At 41.2% G+C, this 18,053-nt stretch overlaps 1 protein-coding gene across 2 annotated transcripts in view; it reads left to right on the top strand.

Moving 5' to 3' along the window:
* CAMTA1 (calmodulin binding transcription activator 1) overlaps positions 1-18,053 on the top strand; it is a 1,254,390-nt gene that overhangs the window by 737,202 nt on the left and 499,135 nt on the right. The window lies entirely within an intron of this gene.

Genomic DNA, 18,053 nt, shown 5'->3' on the forward strand with positions numbered 1-18,053 from the left:
GGAAACATTTGACCCATACAACTTGAAGTGATTAGCAATCTTCTGTCTTGCCTACTCTTTTATAATTGACTACACAATGAACTGAAATCCGAAGTGATATGAGTTGCCATTGCTCTTCTTTTAACCCAGTAAACAGCCTGACAGACTTACAAACCTTACTCAGTGATGTCACACAATGGGTATATATCAATGAGTACCTAAAAGGCAACTCAACCCGGAACTAGTAAGTTTAGCGACATCTACTTAACTTACATTCTTGCCTTTTTTCATTAATCAGTTGGTGTAAAGTGTTGACCGCCAACTCTTAGATCTTTTGCCCTTCACCTTCATCTAGATGGGTGCCATTGATGACAATGATGATTAGTGAAGTTGGAGGACAGCAAAGGATTTTTAAACTGTTTTTTTAAACTGATTTTGCCAAAGACTGGAGGATTACATTTTACACCTCTGTATCATTAACTCTATCCAAATGGAATTGTCCTTTTATGGGGAACATACTTTTTGGATACCAAGTATGGTCAAATGCAATAGTCACAGGCAGTGGCGGAACTACCCCCGGTGCAGGCGGTGCGGGCGCCCGGGGCCTCAGGCTCTGGGGGTCCCAGCAAGTTGCTGGCCGCCGGATCGTTATCCAGCGCGCGGCGGGCCCCTGGTCTCTCCGCCGGGAGTGTCGGATCATCCGTTCATCCGACACTCCCGGCCAGTGTTGTAGCGAGGGGGGGCCGGGGGGAACCCGCTGGACGCTGCTCTGTCTCCCAGTGGGGAGGAGAGAAAGTGACAGCCGGCCAAGCGCTGCTGAAGGAGAGCGCTGTGTTTGTGGGGTTTTTTGGGGGGGGAGGGGGGGCCCAAAAAAAATCTTGCACCAGGGCCCTTTGTTCCTTAGCTCCACCACTGGTCACAGGGCACCAATTAAGTTACTAATAGATATAAGTAAAATTACTTTTTGCAAAGTCATTTTCTTGCTCTCTCTAAAATTAAATAATATTCAAAAGTGTCTATCTCTTTTGACATGGCTTAATTGGCATGAGCTTTGACAGAGGGGACTTTGACGCATGACTCAGCATCAGTTCAGCCTCAAACACATGTAAATCAGCTAGCGTAATTCCACATGGACGACTTTTATACAAATTTAACCAGACTGTGGCAGATCATTATATTACATCTGTTGTCAAGGTTATTGGCAGCCAGGTGGTCAAGCGAGCTGACTACTTTCTTTAGCAATGTGGAGCGGGTGGGCAAGTTAAACAAACAAGGGGAGTTTATAACACAGGACATATCTTTTAAACAATACACATAGTTATTTTTTTCTTATTTTTTGGGGGGAGAGTATGGAAGAATTGGACCCCTGCCACGTTTTTATTACTGTCTACGTGCCCAGTAGGTACGTACAGCCTCTCTGTTGTCGCTGGTGGCCATTGTCACTGAGGCAGTAAGGAATGGGAAATCTAAGATTATAGAGTTGTCATCAGAACATGATGTGTAGATAAATCTTCCAATGGGCATACCTGTTCTGGTGACAACTGTCTAAGGGGGGAATTCCCACCACTTTGTGGAGATCTCCTCTCACTTCCTGTTGCAAGAAGTTAGGGGAACTCTCCCCAATGGGACACCGACAACAAAAATATACTGCAGGGGTTTTAAGCCTTCTCTACACTATCCAAATCTAGAAAAAGGTTAGCCAAACATAAGCAGATGTTTTGTTTTTTTCTAAGAGTTACCAGCGGAAAAAAATGTGCCTATCATATGTAAACACCCACTGAGGTGGGACATCCATGGTTAACACCATATTCATTTCTAGGGGTCCCGCTGTTCAATCCAATGTTTGCCTACAGGGGTTGCATTTTGGCCAGCATTACAGGATAGGATAGGGCAATTACTGACCAAACTAAAGGGGAGATGTGCCACCTAGGGGGTCAGTCAACCAAGTCTAACAGTTGTACCCCTTTTTGCTATCAGCAAAGGACCCATGCCCCTGGCATCACAAAAGCCTACACTCTTAGATGGCTCTGGTATCTTTCCCACCACCATCTAAAGTCTGAAAGGTCATGCAGCAGTCTGTCGACATAATACAGACCTACTCTCATTGACTACACTCACCAGACATGAAGCCAACCCCACTGAGCTGTTTATACAAGGAAAACTGATTCTTCCCACCAGGGGCCACACAGAACCAATGCACACTCTCAGAATGGGGCTTCTAAACATCAAAACAACCTTCATTCTGCTTTTCTACATGTGACACCGCCTTCATGCTCTTTGAATTTGAAAGAGTCACTCCAGACCAGAGATCCTTCTTAAGGTTATACTGTTATGAAATGGCAATAACCTCAGTTCTACTTTAGGAATATTGCAGCAGCCCCCCTCATTAATACACGAAGCTGTGCCTTCACTGCCACTGACATGTCCTATTTCTCCTCTGCTGACATTCACAATATCACTTTTTATAGAAGAAACACATTATCAGTCTGCCATCTAACACAGTGGGCGGATAACGTGACCCTATTCAACTTCACGCTCATCAGTTTAACCTCTGTGCTGCGCCAGATAAAGATTAAATAAAAATCAAACTTTGCAAAGGATTCCATTAAGCTTTAAAACCCGCATTGACTCACAACTCCATTTTATATACAAATAGAAAGAAAACAAGATGAAAGAAAACAGCACTCAAGGCTTGCAGAGGTTGTGAACTAATGTTTGTATGCCCATTATCCAAACAAGGCTCATGTTAACTGGAGGATGTTAGTGGAAAAGGAAATGTGCACAAATATATGTATTATGGCAAAAACACATAAGTAGGCAGCCTACTTGGCTTAATATACTTTATTTCTTTAAACAAAATAATACTTTACATATATGATGCTGTCTGGTAATACCATTATCACAGCAGTCCCCTTTGTTACATTGTTTTGATACCAGTTGACCCTGCCAGTAGACCCATTATTTAACACAAAAAAACAGCATTTTTTACCCCTAAAAGCAGAAAATGTAAATAATTGCTCACATTTGAAAATATGTTAGCATGTTAGGTATGTATGATCTCTCTTTGGCTTTAGGAGTCAAGGAGGAATCATTTCCACATTAAAGAGAATCTATTGGTTTATATTAATATGTACCAAGTGCAGCCAGCAGGACTATCTGTTGCTCATAATAAAGCTTGTTTGATACGAAAGACCAGGAAAGATCAGATAACACACATACAGCTAAATGATTTTGAAGGGGGGGGCATACCCTTTCCATCTCTCCTGGCAGAGACGGACTCATCTTAATGATTAGAAAGCTCAAAATGTACAAGCGTCCTGTTTTGAAGATTTCATCTTGCCTCCTGTTCTAGTAACAGCTGTTAAATATTGCATTTTTCATACATTTATTTCCCCATGACAATGGTCAACTAGACATAAGACAGGATGACTAGACATGTGCGATTAGTTTCGTTCCGAATCGAAATTCGGACATTCGGATGTTTCCGAATTCCGAATTACAGACATAATGAATGCAAACGAATCCGAATTTCCATTTCCGAAATTCGGTAGCGGTAGTTCGAACGTTCGTTTCGTATTCTGTTCTTATTTGTTTCTTATTCGTTTCTTATTCATTTCGTTCGTTGGAGCAAAGTGACATTAGAGAAGGAGAAAAATATTTTTTCCCCCTCGATTGTCACGAACGAACGAAACGAATAAGAAACGAATAAGAAACGAATAAGAACAGAAAACTAAACGAACGTTCGACCTAACGCTACCAAATTTCATCCGAATCCGAATTCCGAATCCGAATTGACTTTCACACCCGAATCCCGAAAAACGAAATAACACAAATCCGAATTTAAAACGAAACAAAACTAAACGAATTTTTTGCCAGTGCACATGTCTAAGGATGACTATCCCCAGAGGCCACGTACACAGCAATACAAGTCTTCTGGAGTTAGGGTGGTGGATCACTGGACTCCAAGCTTGATGGAGCTTCAAATGAGACAAATACCAGGATAATAAAAAACCTTCTGGAGTTAGGATGGTGGCTCACTAGACCCTAAACTTGGTGGAGCTTCTGAATGAGACAAATAATGGGATAATAAAATCTTTCTGGGGTTATGATGGTGGATCACTGGACTCTGGACTTGGTGGAGCTTAGAAATTATACCAATAAAAGTATAATTAAAAAAAACCTCTGGAGTTAGGGTGAGGGATCACTGGACTCCAAACTTGGTGGAGCTTCGAAGTGAGACAGATGAAAGAAGAATAAAAACCTTCTGGAGTTTGGATGGTGGATCACTGGACTCCAAACTTGGTGGAGCTTCAAAATGAGACAGATAAAAAGATAATAAAAAACCTTCTGGAGTTAGGATGGTGGATCACTGGACTCAAAGCTTGGCAAAGCTTCAAAATGAGACAGATAAAAAGATAATAAAAACCTTCTGGAGATGGGGTGATAGATCACTGGACTCCAAACTTGGGGGAGCTTCCGAATCAGACAGATAATTGATTATTATTATTATTATTATTATTATTATAATACAGGATTTATATAGCACCAACAGTTTGTGCAGCGCTTTACAATATAGGGAAGACATTACAATCACAATACAAATCAAGACAAGATGGTAAGGAGGTAGCACTCAGTAGCACTCCAACAGGGACTCTAGGAGAGTCAGTGTATGTGGAGTGAAAGGATGGAAACACCAAGCCATACAAACGGTCCAGATAAAATGTTGTATTTGTCATGATAAAAGTCTATCAAGAGTTGACATCCAACACATTTTGGGGGTCCACCTTCTTCTGGGGTTATTGGTTAATAAACCCAGAAGAATTGCTTAATTCTTGGGTTTAATGCCTAGTAAGCTGTAGTTAAAGGCTTGTTTCGCCAGGTTGCTGACATCCAACATGCTCAGGTGTACTTGAGTATAACCCCTGAAATGCATTGGATTCTTAATAGACTCTTCTGTTGTGATAAATATAAATTATATCTGAACTCTACAGCGTGACGCTCTCATCCTTTTTACTCCACATAATCATTGAAAAACTTGACAGGGGTTGTAACCCTTACACAATGTATCCAATATTAAAATGTTTTAGCTTTAGATATATGCAAACATAGGTTTAACTGGATGGACCTGTTTCTTCATTCAAACTTACCAGCTATGTAACTATATACTTGAATAACTTTGAAGTAGTTATATGTCCACTTTAAATAAGTGCACTGTATCTCCATAGATATACAGAGTACAAATCGAACAGTGGCTGAATATAAATTTTACAATAAACATAAGAAGCTTATAAGTAAATAGAGATCATTGTTTAATTGACAGCGTAAGACACTTAAGAAAGACAAAGTATGAAGCCAAGCAGGGCGGAGACCAGAGCAAAGAATACAATTATTGCCAACAGTGATGAAAACCCCTTCCTCAAGGGGCATGCGGCGGAAAACTTTTTTATTTTTCCTTTTTTAATTCATTCTGTGCTTCGATTTAGTAAAAATAAGAACACACCCGTGGCCACTTTCAGTACAAGTAAGCCTCTGCTATCAGTATTCATTACCCAAAATCTTTCCAATTTAAAGTCTAGCTGAAAAGCCAGCTCTTAAAATAATCATCTGCTTTAATTATTTATGCTTAGTCTGCATGCACTCAATATGTACTTGACCCGAATGCTTTGCATTTAATCAAACCTGTACAGTGTTTGCAGGTTTCCTGCTGTACCACGTGGGATTCAGTCTCCTATCTTAAAAGAGGACTCCACTGATCACTCAGTGATTCCAATTGTTGCGCTTAAGTGTGGCAACTCCTTTGAACTTCTTTGCCATGGCATGCCAGGACAGGTCTGAACAAGGAGAGATATAAAAATGTAATTCCATGGTGTATTGGAAGCAATTGTTTTGGCCCACCTCCCCCTTTGGGTGCATTTCTGCTGGCTTTTCTCTTTGTTTTTACTTATCTGTCTCTGGGAACGGAGAACTCTGGGGTCTTCAGTCTTCGAAGCAGGGAGGCAGGATCTAAGACTGTGCTCTAGGTCAATTCCTGCAGGTGCAGGGCACCTTTTTGGATCTTGTTTTCTCCATTGGCTGGAGGGACAATGCTGATATCTCTCCTCCTCAGTGTGTGCAGGTGTGCACACAAATGGCGAGGTGACAATGCTTCAGTATACCTAGTATAGGACATTGAGGTTTGTCACCCTGTGAAAGGAAGGCACTTTGGCTTATTTTTTCTGATAGAGTGGGACCATCCTGTTCTTTATCTGTCTGGCCATGCAGCGACCCAAGCAGGCTGCATGTTTCCCTGTTATTAAAAATCTGTTTGGTGTCCTGATTCCCCTCAGTCTAAAAGCTCTTAAGTCCTGATGAAGAGGGGTTCCTTGAACCCCATTTCTAAAGCACCATGCAACTAATAAACTTTCTGTGGACTATATGACTCCGATGATTTCCATAGTTCAGATCAGTATAAATCAGCACATAAAATTTGTCAATAGACAATACCATTCCCTGCTGCTGCTGCCAGGGCTCTGACATACCTACTACACACTTTGGCATATGTTGGCCTTTATGGCACTAATCTAAAATACAAGAGCGAAGCAAATTGAGGGAGAGATGGAGCACTTATATTAACTGAATCTTTAGCCCCGTGACTGGTTGCCTAGAGCAGCCAGTAGGATGCTAGATTACACTGCCCTGGGAAAATGACAGCTGAATTTTGATTGGCTGCCATGGACAAATGTAAGGGAGTAAATATTCATTCTACTCAAATCCTTTATCTGCCAAGTAAACTAAGAAAAAAAAAACTTAATGATCCATCTGCTTCTTTTTCTGCTACATTACAAAAAACCTTCTTGTATGAAAAAATATCTAAGCAGTGAAAGGAGAGATGTGAAATATTCAGTTGCGTTATTCAATGTCTCTATGATAAATGAAAAGCAAAATAGGTTAGACAGAAGAACCATTAATCACAAAAGGAGTGCATTTGTCATTGAATTATAGGAGTTAGGGCCATAGATTGTGAATAGCGGGTGAAAAAGAACTATGAAACTAAGTACTCACGCAGCACTTAAAGGACAACCTCACCCAAAAACCATTTCATTGTTGGGGAGGGTGGGTGCTTAAGTAGGCTGAATTACCCAATTGCTTGTAGACTTGAGTGGTGGGATACCTCTGCCTTATCCCACATGCCTATAAAGATAGGGTCACTCCCCCAACTCGTGATGCCATTACTTGGCTTTGTATTGGCTCCAGGTGTTGGGCAGAACTGTGAGTTCTGGTGGAGAGTTCACTGGAGTCCCGGAAACTATTCGAAATCAGAAGTTGTTCTGTTTACCAGCAAGGGTGCAGTCTTGAATATCAACTATGGTTGAAGTTCATCTGTCTGTGAAGATTCTCATCGATCCAGGTTGTGGGGTAGCTTGTAGTATTTAGTAGTAGCAGTAGTTGGTCACATCCTACTAAACTTGTTCTGTAATGTTGAAGACATTTCTCTACTCATCCAATTGGCTTTATCGGTCCTGATGAGTGTCAGAAACATTCCCAGGCACTTATAGTCGCACGGTTGGGGTTGACATTTCTTAACAAAAATATTTAGAGTTCTCTACATTTCATTTTCTAACGAGGCTCGGCGAAATGGAAAAAGCTCTAAAGATATGATGACAAAGACTTGTGGTCAATGATGTCCTCAGAATGGATCAGTTTGCTAAAGCTCCATATTTTATCTGCAGACATTGAGCTTTGCAGTATATGTCTACTAGATGTGTGCATGTGAGGCCCCTTTATTTGTTGTCACAGTTCCCTGTGCCCCCCAGTGCTCGGTTTACTGGCAATCTGTTCTAAACCTCTGTGATGAAAGACCAGTGCACTTTGTGCTCGGTGTTCAAGCAACGTGTCTATACACTTTGGCCAGACCCCCTTGTGTTGCTTGGAACTTGTTTCCTTTGGATCCCTGCAAACTGCTACTTACCAGTGTTGCTGTTCACTGTGTCTCCTTTGGATTTCTTCATGCTCCTAGTGAGATCCTGTACTTCTAGCAAGTGGACTGTTATCACTATGTTCAGTGAGCTCTTTGCACCTGTGCTTTACCAGTGAGTCGCTATCCTGTCCAGCTCCTGTGTGGCTGCTTGTTTCTTTCAGTCAGCCTCTTTGGAGTATCGTGGACAGCTGTGCTGTTACTGACTCTCTGTTGTATAGCAGTATTTCTATCACTTTTATGTATGGACTTCTTCCTCTGAGCTCATCGGTATCCTGTACTCCTGATCTGTAGTACTCCTGATCTGTAGTGTGTGAACAGACTTTATCGCTGCCTGCCTTTGTATCCTGAATCTCTGTGCAGCATCTGTACCACTTCTCATCTCTGCAGTATCCTGTCATCTGCGCCTGCATGGGATGACAGGATACTGCAGAGATGAGAAGTGGTACAGATGCTGCACAGAGATTCAGGATACAAAGGCAGGCAGCGATAAAGTCTGTTCACACACTACAGATCAGGAGTACTACAGATCAGGAGTACAGGATACCGATGAGCTCAGAGGAAGAAGTCCATACATAAAAGTGAGATAAATACTGCTATACAACAGAGAGTCAGTAACGGCACAGCTGTCCACGATACTCCAAAGAGGCTGACTGAAAGAGGGCCACAACCTGGTAGGTGTCGGGCAGCGTAACATCCCCACCTTCTGGGCGCTCTGATGAAGACTCAGCACTCCTTAGACCCTGCGCCTCTAGCATGCCCCCCAGTAACATTCAGTCTTTGGGTTCCCTGTGACCTGCATCCCAGGCATCATTTCTGCTCAGCCTCACAGCCTTCCTCACCTGCCATTGGTTCCTGGGGAGGGAGGCCTCCTGGTTGCCTTGGTGACCAGGGGGTGGTCCTACCTCCCCTGGCTATAAAAACCTGGCCTGAGCTCTGGCTTATTGCTGAGTTATTCCACCTTATGGTGAACACCTAGCCTCCCTGCTGATCCTCCTATTGCCTGTTGCCCCTTTGTATCCTTCCCGATTACTGACCCTTGGACTGTCTTCCGCCTTTGAACCTCCGCTGCCTGCATCGACCCAGATTGGACATTGACTACCCCTCTTGTATTATCCCTAAACTTGTACCGCGTTTCTGGACTGTCAGCTGCTTACTGCCAGTGGGTTCCTCATCTCACTACTAGCTCCCTGGGACGTCTGACATCCGCAAACCCGGAGCCTGCATTCCTAGTGCCCTGGTTCCCAGACCGTGACATATGTCCTCCCATGGAAGGTATAGACAGTGAAGAAAAAGGAAAGTTGAGGTGTTACCTATATCAATGTGCTGTTAGTTTTCAGTCTCTAGTTTGCCTTTGAGAAATACCAGTGGTTGAAGAGGACACAACAACTGTATAATTTTCCAAAAAAAGCTCATAAAAAATAAGTCCTTCCGGTCCAGTCCAATGCCTAGGCTGAAATTGTCACCAGTCTGCTACAGGCAGGAGGAAGTATTTCCTTGGTCTCTTCTGCCCCGCATTTAGACTGTACATTGTATCTTTGTAACAAGTTACATGCTGAGAGGCTGCAGCCATGCGTTGATCTGTGTCAGACATTAGGAACTGCCCAGGGAGTTCCCCTGCACCGCAGGATTATGACTGTAAGGGGTAGATCCAACAGGGTAAGACAGTTCTAGACTTAATTGTTCAGTGTTTCTGGTGTAACATGCCTACATGCAGAGAGAGCAGAGAGACGTGCCCATTGTTGTGCTTCTGCTACTTTATTACTCAGTCACTGTTGACAGATATATTTCGATTTCCATGTGTGTTTAGCCATTTGTAGCTTTCATTTCTAATTTCAACAAATTCAATTTTCTACAGGGTAGAGTTAATGCCGCTCCTGTAGTGCGTTTTAGTCCTCGCTCAGCTCTCACCTCTTTGCTGCTGATTCCTGTGGCTGGTTATAATTTTGAAAGGTAGAATTATGGGCCGTAATTTCCAAATCCGTGTTGCAAATAGAGCTGCAAACCCTTGATTTAAAGCAATATTTATGCTCTTAAGGTGAACTTTGGGATAATGGAATCAGTCCAGAAAGCAGTGATAAATTAAGAGGGTCATAATCATAATGAAGTGCGAGCAGAGGAGGAAGGTGGGGGGGGGTGGCGCAGTGTTTGTACACATACACAATATATGTGTAATTTATACACAGAATATATGGTTTATTCTGAGTTTTTTTTATTGCCTTTTTAATTTTTGCTGGGCGGTGTTTATTAATCATGACCAGGGAAAAGGCCAAGTCAATCGGTTAAAACAGAACGCTTAAAGCTGAACGCCAGCCTTACCTTGTTTTTTCCCCACACTTGAAGCAAGTCCTCACCTATGTTGAAACAGATTACTCTCAATTCCCTGTAAACTTGCATCTCCAAAATGTAACCTCTGAAGCTGCGGCCACTATACATAGTAACATAGTAAAAAAGGTTGAATAAAGAAGAGTGTCCATCCAGTACATCCTATATGTGTATGAGTGTGTGTGATTGTGTGTCTGTATTTATTTGACTCTAACACTGCCCATATTTTTATATATCACATAAAAAATAAACTGATCGAGAAGTTTCTTGAATGTATCAATCCTCTCGGCGGAGACTACTGCCTGTGGGAGGGAATTCCACAATTTCACTACTCTCACAATAAAAAACATTCTACGATTCTTATTACTACTTCCTGTCTGAACAAGCTCCATCATTTATCGATCAATCCCTTCTCCTTCTGAGCCGTACTGTCATTGTCAAAAGCTATTAGCTAGTGATGCATCGATACCGTTTTTGCGGTATCGAGTACGAGTACCAATATTGTTTTTTTGGTACTCACCAATACTGAGTACCGAGTACCGGTGCCACATGCCCAGATTATCGGGAAGTCGGACGGCAGATCATGACCCTTTGACCGGCTTCCTGATTGCCTGTGAAGCCGGTGTACTAGAGAAAGAACACCGGCTTCACTTGCTGAGGCTACCTGGCTTCCTGACCACTCAGGAAGCCAGACGGCAAGTCATGAGGTGCTGTCTGGCTTCCTGCCTAGCAACAAGTGAAGCTGGCTTCCTAGCCAATCAGGAAGCCTGGGAGGCGGGTCATAACCCACTGCCCAGCTTCCTTATTGGAAAGGAAGCCGGCTCCATGCCCCCCTCGGCACTTGCGGTCAGATGGAGATGTCCCTCTGACCAGAAGTTCCAGTATCGGAGGTAAGTATCGGAGCACGAGTACTCGCCCAACTCCTCCGTATTGACATCCCTACTATTAGCTAATGAGCATGCGTGAATGGACAATCTAATTGTAATCCTCGTATTTACTAACCACACCAGAAACATACAATACCAATAGTGACCTGAGAAAAACTGTATTGTATCCCCCTCCCCGCCCCCCAAAAGCTTGACATTGCATGGTTGACTATTTTCCTGGGTGGAAAAATTCTCTACTCCTGTTCTGCAAACTGATATGCTGCCTCTTTGCTATGGGCAACTGTCCCAAGGTGGTAAAAATCTGTCCCGTGGATTCCAGATGCAAGCTTCTATATCTGCGCTGTGTTGGAGTTCCGTCTCCAGGATTTCCCTCTGACATTTTTTTTCCCTCTCCTTTCTATTTTCTGCATTCTCCTCCAACTTATAATTAGCACCTCATTATCCAGCAGCTGAATTTATTACCCTAACGGGCCGAATAATCAATCACATAAGAGTTTATTATGTAAATCATAGCTCATCTTGGTGTTTTACAACAAAACTTCCTGTGTTTTACATTTTAAGGAATTGCGAAATAAGCACGATCCTCGGCCAGTTAAAAAGTTTCATGTTTTTATGGCATTAAAATTAAAAAAAGAAAAAAGACAAACCCGGCTTCATGGATTAATGTGGTTATTACTGACTACAGCAGCCAATCAGATTCTCATTTACATGTTGCTATGCAGGGTGAGAGCAAATGTGGAAGCATGATTGGTTGGCCAATATAGACCCTTTTCTTATCCCCCACTTTAAGCAATACTCCACCATTGTTTCTATATAGATAGGGCAAGATATGTTCCATCAAAATCACAAAGCTTCATCATTTGAACCCAATGAATGCATTTAAAAGAGAACTACAGAGTAAGTGTTGCTCCACATAGTTCTCTTTAGGGTCACAGGAGGGCATATACTAGCCTCTTCCCATGACCCAAAGCTCAGTATATATAACGGGCTATTGCCCCCTATATACTAAGAGCGCCGCAGCCGGGACAGATCCTGACAAAACTGTCTGGGTCCACCCAGCTGCGTGAGTGACAGCTGGCTCTGCCTATCTAGAGGCCGAGTCAACTGTGCCCGCCCCTTCCCCGTTTCGTTCCTCCACTCAGTGCTGGAGGATCGGAGAAGGGAGTTGGGAATCCCTGCGGGGAGCGGTGACTGACCATCACCACTCACTGCAGGGAGACGATCGGGAAGTGAGCGTATCTTCTGCATGTTTCTGCTCACTTTGCGATCGATAGAGCCAACCTGTGACAGCTTCTTTGTCACAGGTCGGCTCTAACTATAATAATGAGTGGAAATCACTCACCTCATAGTTCTCCTTTAAAGGGAAATTGAAATGCTTGCTTTTAGACGTATTCTCTCTAATTGAAAGACCCTATGGCTTTGTATGAACTGATCAGGCAGGATGACGGCAGAGGTCACATGGTGTTAATGACTCATTCACATGAGAATGTCCATGGATGGCAAATAGTCACTAGGCCCCAGCACTGCTTTCTGGGAGGTCACAAGCTCACCTATACCTGAAAGTACCTGGTATTTTGAATTTGCACAATGGGGTGAACATGGAGATGAGTATAGGTGGGCCGTGGGGTGGGTTTTAAAGAGCCTTTGCTCGGAATGGAATAGTATATAAAGATATACATTTAAAAAGATACATTCATCAGCGGTCACTGATAGTCTGCATCCAGGGGCATAGGGCTTTATGCATGCACATGTATGTGCAAGCAGCAGCATTGACCCACCTACAGTCATTTATTACTATGTTATGGCTGTACCCAGCAGCTGTGTATCCCAGGCACAGAAATATGCCCTAAATATACATTAAATGGCCCCATGGACCTGTATACGAGAGCGAGGCTTCCAAAATTACTGATCGGCTAGTGTAGCAATTACATACACTGTATCATAATAATACACAAATGAATTCAGCTCTGCACCCAATAATGTATTTTCTTTAATGCAATCAATGTAAGTACATGATTCTGACTTTGCATCATCCTCGCACAGTCTCTTTGCAATACAGCTCCGAGTGGAGAAGGAGCCAATCTGTTGTCCTGCAGTGGTCATGTGCTACCAAGCAGCATGATGATAGGAAGAGAGAGAGAGCAAAGTAACAGAGAGATGAGCTCATCAGTCTGCTGCTTCCCCTTGCACTGTCCAATCACAGGCTAGGGGTGGGACAGGACTTGTAATTCTTACTTAACTGCAGAAGACAAAAATCAGGCCTCTGAGCTGTGTGGCAGAGCTGTGTAAACCTCAGGATGCACAGAAATACAAATCCTTTGGCAGGAAAACAGCTCTCATATATATATTCCTTCAATGTAATCACAGTCCCCTCATTGTACCTTCAATAGTCTCTGCCACAGAACTTTGTTGCGGGGTTAAAATAGCAAAGTGTGTTGAGAGCCGAGGCCTCTCTCTGTCTTTTACTTGTTCCCTTCCTCTGCACTTCATCAGCCTTTGCTTGACGTCCCCCAGGAATTTAATAAAGAGATCAAGAGGGACTGAAGGGCTTTCCTGAGTGAGTTTCGACTGAGCTAAATGTCATTTTTTTAAATTTGGATATATTGCTCCCGCAGAGCCGGCTGCATCAGCAACATATTGATGAGGATGAAGATGCTCTTAATTAATGACAGCGATATGATCCTCACTTAGTGTACTTCAGGAAATATTCATCTGAAATGCTTATTTATTTAAAGGAGAACTCTACCTGCATGACTGGGCAGAGGAAGCATTCCTAGAGACGGGGGCAACTGCCAAAAGATTTGTAATATGGAGCACACGTCTCTATCATCCCGGAATAGAAACAGGCTGGAAATCACTACTCATGCTGCTTAAGTAAAACTGGCATCAGATATTCCCAAGATAGATAGATAGATAGATAGATAGATAGATAGATAGATAGATAGATAGATAGAGAGATAGATAGATAGATAGATAGATAGATAGATAGATAGATAGATAGATAGATAGATAGATAATGGATAGATAGATAGATAATGGATAGATAGATAGATAGAGAGATAGATAGATAGATAGATAGATAGATAGATAGATAGATAGATAGATAATGGATAGATAGATAGAGAGATAGATAGATAGATAGATAGATAGATAGTGGATAGATAGATTGATCTCATCTATCTATCTATCTATCTATCTATCTATCTATCTATCTATCTATCGAAATATAGTGCGTCAAGGAGTGATCTCTTTAGAATTTAACACAGGGAGGTCTTTTTATGACCAATTCACAGAGCCATTCACCCTGCAAATCTTTTCTTAACTTTTTTTCAAAGGAGAACTATGAGGGGAGTGAAAATCACTCATCCTCATAGTTCGAACCGACGTGTGAAATGAAACTGTCACACGTCAGCTCTATAGATTGGGAAATAAATATATATTTTTTTAGATTGAATGTTTGAAACCTACTACTGCGTTTTGGCCACTTGATGGAGCTGTGAAGCATAGGAAATAAATACTAATTTATTATGCTTCTTGGCTCCATCTAATGGCCTAATGCAGTATTACATTATGTACATACATACATTCAACCTGAAAGGAAAATGCTTCTCATCTCCATCTAGTGGCCAAAATGCAGTAGTACATTACAAACTTTCAACCAGAAAATAAAATATATATAAGAACATTTGTTTATGTATCTCCTCGCACAGAATGAACATTCAGAAACATTTGTAGAACATATGGCTCTACAAATTGGTTATAAAAAGACCTCAATGTGTATACAATGTTTAATTGATTATAATAAAGCAATTTATATTATATACGGAGTCATTGGTGTCTAATACCTGTACACAAATTAACCAATTATAGCATGATTACGGTATATTGGAACTCATTGACAAGAAATTAAAAATCCAATTAAAAATTAAATTAACTTAAAATAAAACTGTGTAATTTATTGTGAGGACTGAAAACTGAAATATGAACAAAACCCCTATGCATATAGTAAATCACAAAATATAAAATAATCATGTAACATATAAATAATACATTGTGCATGAACATTCCAGATCTACAATTAATCATGATTCTATACTATGGGTTCATTTATAAAACTTCCACCCATCATACAGCCAGACGGATGCCGTTCACATGGTAATAGCACCCCTAGGTGGCGCTGACGAGTATACTTTTGTAAATGAACCCCTAAATGGTTGATGTGATGTATGAACATGTGATACAGGATATTTGATGTTTACAAATAATGTTTAGAAAAACAAGAATCAATTAGAAGATGAAAATATGTTCAGCAGACTATTGATCTGTCACTAATAAATGAATCTGATTGTTATTAACACTTCGACTATATAAATGATTTCAGTCATTACTTAGTAGCAATGTGTCTCAATGTTTCATCAATGTTTCCACTGGTTTGTGATGGCTCCTTTCGCAGCTTGTGCTTGGCATAAAACCGGTATCTTATCACAAACAGTCGGATTAATTCATTATCAACAGATAAGCAGTGAGCATATCTTCATCGTATAGTTGATCCTTGTTTTTCCAAACATTATTTTTTAAACATCAGAAATTGATTTTTTTTAAATAAATGACATCAAGCACCTAGTACTGGATCATGATGAATTGTTTATCCATAATATTTCATGCAAAATGTATTATATTACTTTATATGTTACATGATTCATTTATATTGGGTGAATTAATATATTCCAGGGGATTTTCATGATTTTTAGTCTTCACAAAAAAGAAAAATTACACTTTTGAGATTATTTTTCATATAGTTTGTTTTATTTTTCTTAATTCATTTTTTTTCTTTTTTAATTTTGTGGCAATAAATTATAATAGACCTTAATCATGTTATTGATAGTTTATTTCTCCATATTCATAAGACATCAATGACCTTCTCTCTCTCTCTGTCACAGACTCACCACAAAGCTGTTGTAAGCAAACAATGTTGTAATGTCCATTGCTTCGCTGTGACTGAATTGGCATTCCAGTGGGGGGGGGGAAGACACCTAGCTTGTCCCCCTCCCATTACCACTTACTGTGTACTACCTGTTCTAAAAACGTTTGACTCCTGTCGGTCACCCTGTATATTACAATCTCTTTTCTTCATAGTTACAGGCTCAATAGTCTAACTGAAGATGGATAAGCAGTATTTATTTATCTCATAGTAGACACCTAGCTCGTCCCCCCGCCCCCCCCCATCAATTTTGTGGCAATATATTCTAATAGACCTTAATCGTGTTATTGATAGTTTATTCCTCCATATTCATTAGACATCAATGACCTTCTCTCTCTCTCTGTGATAGACTCACCACAAAGCTGTTGTAAGAGAAGTGCTTAGTTCCCCAAAATGTGTTGCAGCATATTTTATTTTTCAATAATGTAATGAACTATTAAAGTTTCCTTGGACTCATTTGTGGTTTAGCGCTCTTTTTGTTATCTTTCTCTTTTTGGATAATACATAGGCATATAGAGGGAGAGAAATAGTGATGGAGAGATAGACAGAGAGAGATAGACAGAGATAGATAGAGAGAGATAAAGATAGATATAGAGAGACAGAGACAGAGATAGATAGAGAGAGATCAGGGGCTGACTGGCAACTTTTAGCCCAGGGGGCAAGTACAAAATATACAGACCGAGATAGATAGACCGAGATAGATAGACCGAGATAGATAGAGAGAGAGAGAGAGAGAGAGAAAGAGGTAGATAGTGAGATATATACAGAGATAGAGAGACAGAGATAGAGAGAGAGAGAGAGAAAAAGAGAGAGAGATAGACAGAGAGACAAAGAGAATAGATGCATGTAGCGCTATATGCTGGCATAGTATAAGGAGACTGACACTGGTGACCCCCATATGCTTTCTTCCTCTTGGAACCTTCTATAAGTACTGCAGCCTTATACCCAGCAGCTTATAAAGCAGGCAGTGCCCCAGTCAGTTTCCGGCTGGTTTGTGGACTCTGGCTGAGCAGAACAATCATGTCCTTACTTCTAAAGACAAACAAAGTGAACATATATTGACCTTTGTACATTTGCTTAGATTTTGAAGTCTCTCACTGTATTTGGCCTTACAAACCGCTCCACTTCCCTATGACTGCATTTTTCCAGCTGTTGCAAAGGAGCCGTTAAATGAGCAAACATGTAAAAATTCAAAATGAATTCAGAGTTTGCTTGCCGGTACATATACAGATACTTTTCCGGCTCCAAGACTAGATAAGAGAAAAAATCGGACGATTTCTTAAGGGTACTCCTAGAATGAGATCCTAATAGGTTGGAGTTGATGGACTAATGCCTTTATTCAACCTCAAATACTATGTAACTATGTAACTATGTAAATGTTAGTCGGCCGCTGTCATTTGTAAGGAGCACACGGAGCTCCTGGGATTTGTACATCTCCATTTTAATGTATGATTTTGTTTTTATGAACATATATAAAGGGATGTGCCGATACCATTTTTGCGAGTACAAGTACTGATATATTTTAGTTTAGTGTCATGTGACAGTTTTTCTCAAACAATATCGATTAATGATTTCAGGACAGTGGTGGAGCACCAGAGCCCGGTCCCAGCTGCAACCGCGGCAACCCTGGAAGTTCTCATAAAATGCCAAGTATCGGCACTGGTATCTGAAAAGTATCGGCGCATCCCTAGGTTTAAGCTCCGTCCAATATTCCAAACCGAAGCTACAGAATCATTTTGGGAACGCGGACACCGTCATGAAAGCCCGGCATCGATTGAAACAATGGACCTTTGGCATTTGGGGAACCTTTACAAAGCGGAGATTGGCCAAGGTGTACTGTAATAAGGATCCACTTTTTCTTTTTGTAGATGGGAACTCGAGGCAAAATCAAATTAAAATGTATTTTGTTAACACTAATTATGAAAAC

The sequence above is a fragment of the Nanorana parkeri genome, unplaced genomic scaffold (genome assembly GCF_000935625.1).
Source record: "Nanorana parkeri isolate BGI_ZX_2015 unplaced genomic scaffold, ASM93562v1 scaffold5, whole genome shotgun sequence".
In the NCBI taxonomy this organism is placed as follows: Eukaryota; Metazoa; Chordata; class Amphibia; order Anura; family Dicroglossidae; genus Nanorana; species Nanorana parkeri.